Consider the following 3,630-nt stretch of genomic DNA (forward strand, 5'->3'; position numbering starts at 1 on the left):
CTCCATCCCGAAGATATATTAGATGCTGTGTCCGGGGAGATCAAAATCCCATCGCCCGAAGACAAAAGTAAAGGAGAAGCCAACATTCCTTCTCTCCATGGTAAGAAAAGGGACATCTCCAAAGATTGGGAGGAAAAAGGCTCCTAAGCGAGGCAAGATGCCCCTATCGGGCGGCTCGGGCTTGGAGGACGACGTCATCACGCAGTCCCCCGACGAGGGCAAGCCTAAATCGTAAGCGAACAAGGGTGTCTTAAACATATCCCGTTCCTCTCCTGTGACCAGGGTAACATCTGGAATATATGTTTTTGCAGCTCGGCACATAGTCTTCTTCAACAATCCTCTTCCTCAGGGGATCTTCTCCCGGAGATGATGGAAAGCGTGACGCCTCCACCAGTCTCCTCGCCCAATAGGGCGGACGACTTCGAGGTGTCGTCTCGGAGGGTCTCTCCTGATCAACAAGTGATGCGAGGGATGATGAAAACACTACCCCAACGTGATACTCCGGTAGCCCAGGGTCCGGGGGCCAATAATAACGGCCCGGGACTATTCGACTTACAACCGAAGACAATTCTAGGGACGAATGAACGGATCCCTTCGAAGGGAGGCCGTGCTGCTACAACTGCTTCTAGAGATCCAGAAGCGCCAGATATATTGACGAACGTGCTGCGACAGGCGCCCGTTTTCGAGGAAAATCGTACCTTGATGGGTACGGTGGTTGAAAAGGTCCTGCCATGAAAAGCGGACTGAATGAGGCCTTCACGAGCCTCCTAAGCGACTTCGAGGTTTGTGCTGTAATGCTTTCGATTGTGTTTTATTCACAAAATACTCCTGTGTATAGATAGTAGCCCCCGAGACTCTGATTGGCTTCCCAAGGGAGGTGATCAGAGGATCAAAAAGATATGTCCAGGAAATAATCTGGCTACTTGGAAGACAGGCTGTTACCTCCCCGGCTACTGCCCGATCCACAGAGGTTGCAGATCTGCAGTGTAAGATTGATGAGGCAGATGATGACATCACGCTTATCAACAGGTGGCTTGACGAGGCACAAGGTATGTTTTTGGGGCAGTCAGTATATGTATGTATGATAATATATGAACGAAGCTAGAATTGTATACTGAGACGCGCATAACTGCAGATGGTGCTGCCACGGTGGAGGCCCTTCGGGCTGAACTTGCTCTAGCCAAGGAGCAAGCCTGGATGAATAATTTGGCTGCCAATAAGGCAAAAGATGAATTAAAAACCGAACAGGCTGCTCGGCGCCAGTGTGAGGAGAGAATTTCTGTCACGCCGCGTGAGCTAAAGGAAACCACTGTCCAGTGCGAATTCCTCGAGAGGGATAACAAAGCCAAATAGGCCGATCTCGAAAAGGCCTTACAAGAGGCAAGAGAAGCATGATCCGAGTCTAGAGCGGCTCGGGAGGAGATCCAGCAAGCTAGGGAGATAGCGGATGGTAAGCCTTTCTTGTTACAGACTAAATTCGGCGATCCAAAGTATTCCCCGCTTAATCAGATGTGGAGCTCTCCAGACGCATTCTTGGACCTGCCGAAGAGCACCTCCGATGCGGCGCAATTTTACCAAGCTTAGGAAGGGTGTGCCACAGAGAAGCTTTTTTGGTCACAATTCGGCGCGCCAAAGCATCCGCTATTACTGAACGAACAGATGGCCCAGTGGGGAGAGCTCCACGGGATATCCGGTTCTGCAATGAAGAACGTCATAGTCCGGCTATGGCCTACTAAGCAAATTCCGAATAGTTATTTCAGTTTGGTGCAGCGGCTTGTTGATGCAGTGTCGCGTATCGACGCCGTTAAGGGTTCAACGTGCATTGAAGGTGCACGGACGGCCTTTTCCCGCATAGAGACATACTCGGGGAAGATGATGGCCACCGACATTGCAGCGAGGAGTCCCCCCAAGGGCAAGGACCGTCACGCACAAGATCATTATTTCGAGGATGTTTTAGAGGGTGCCTGCTTGATAGAGGGTCAGTGCTCGAAAGACATGATATTCGAATGAAATGTGTTGAAATTGTAAAACACAATATTATGATAATATTATGATATTCTCTTAAAAGCTTTGGTTCCTCCTATGCGAGCATTTTTGTATAATTTGAAAGTTTTCCAGTCATCGGCTTTAGCCCCCTCATAGAAAATACGGGGGTGTTCGGAAAAGCACTTGATCACTCTTAACCCAACGTCTTGGTCCATGAAGGAGGTGTCAATGTGGTGAATGAGGCAATTGGACTATAGGGCGTTAACACTTTCACTTAGCCATGGGAGTTTTATGGTGGGACTACTATATAGAACCTGGTATGTACGTGGTTATCCAATATGGTGCGTTACATGTATGACCTGAAGAAAGGTCCTTCGTGTAATACGGAGGGAATCGCGAAAGATTCTGATAAGTCATCGAGTGGTTGACCAGCTCTCGCCGCATCATGATAGTCAGTTTTCGGCTTTCTCTAATGAGGTATTTGACCAGATGAACCGGAAACACAATCGCAGTAGTTCTCCCTTTACTACCTTAGCCGATAGAGCGGAACGTAAGGTAGAAAGCACAGGAGCCGGGCAACCCAACTATTGACCCAAGACATGATTCGGAGCTGATGCATATAAGGCCAAACTCGCGACGCCGAAGTATGCTATAAAGCTGTTGGGACTTGTTGGAAATTTATTTTGTTCCCATATCGAGCCCCTGGCGAGTTTTGTCGGGGTGTGTGAAATAACACAAGGAGCAAAATTCAGTTCTTTAGAGAAAAGTGAATACTGGATACAGATTATGTTCACTAGAACTTGAGTGATATGCCAATCATTGTTTTGTATATAATAACACCACGACCCTGGCTATTTGACATGCCAGGGGTCGACGGCTGATGAAGATGGCACATTACAGGCTCGCAAAATAGAGAGTGCAGTCTACAAAAAGTTGTTTTGGACTTCCTATCGCACGTCGGCGCCGCCTTTCCTCAGTGAAGGGGCTCCTTAACAGGAGTAGCCTTTGGGTGAATGTACAAACCCGAACTCTGATAGAGTCAGTGAGATGACGAGCCTTTGAGTCACCTGTGGTAAAGGATAATGAAAAAGGAAAGAGTAGTTAGAAAAGAAAAGAAGGAGGTTATGGGAGTAATTGTAGGCCCGTCCGTATTGTGCTTCCTCCGATGCCCATGGTATTTTAAGTGCATAGTTATGTATGCGCGGTACAGATTTCGCAGGTGTATGAGGCGGGTGGCAGAAGCCGAACTGCTAGTCCTGCTCCAAAATTGGTCGGTCCTGCTGAATGGAGACCGGGGGCTTAATGGCCGACAAGGCATGCGGTTTAATAAGATGGCTTTGTACTTCGGCTGATGTAACCGTAGTATGATCCTCAGTCCGGAGGGAGTGCTTCTCATGCTCCCCTGTAGAGGTGTGTGTCACATATACAATGTTCATTGTTTTTACTTCGGGGGGAAATTGCTTCTAACCCCCGGTATTTGGTTGGCGAGTCTCTTCGTCATCGCTATCACATGGCGGCCTCTTCCCCTTGTGTTCGGCGTTGACCTTGTCGGCCTGCTTGAAGACCCAACAACTTCTGTTGGTGTGATTAGCTGGTTTATCGGGGTTGCCATGAATCTGGCAGGGCCGATCCAATATCTTGTCT

This window comes from Triticum urartu, chromosome 6 (genome assembly GCF_003073215.2).
Source record: "Triticum urartu cultivar G1812 chromosome 6, Tu2.1, whole genome shotgun sequence".
Lineage (NCBI taxonomy): Eukaryota > Viridiplantae > Streptophyta > Magnoliopsida > Poales > Poaceae > Triticum > Triticum urartu.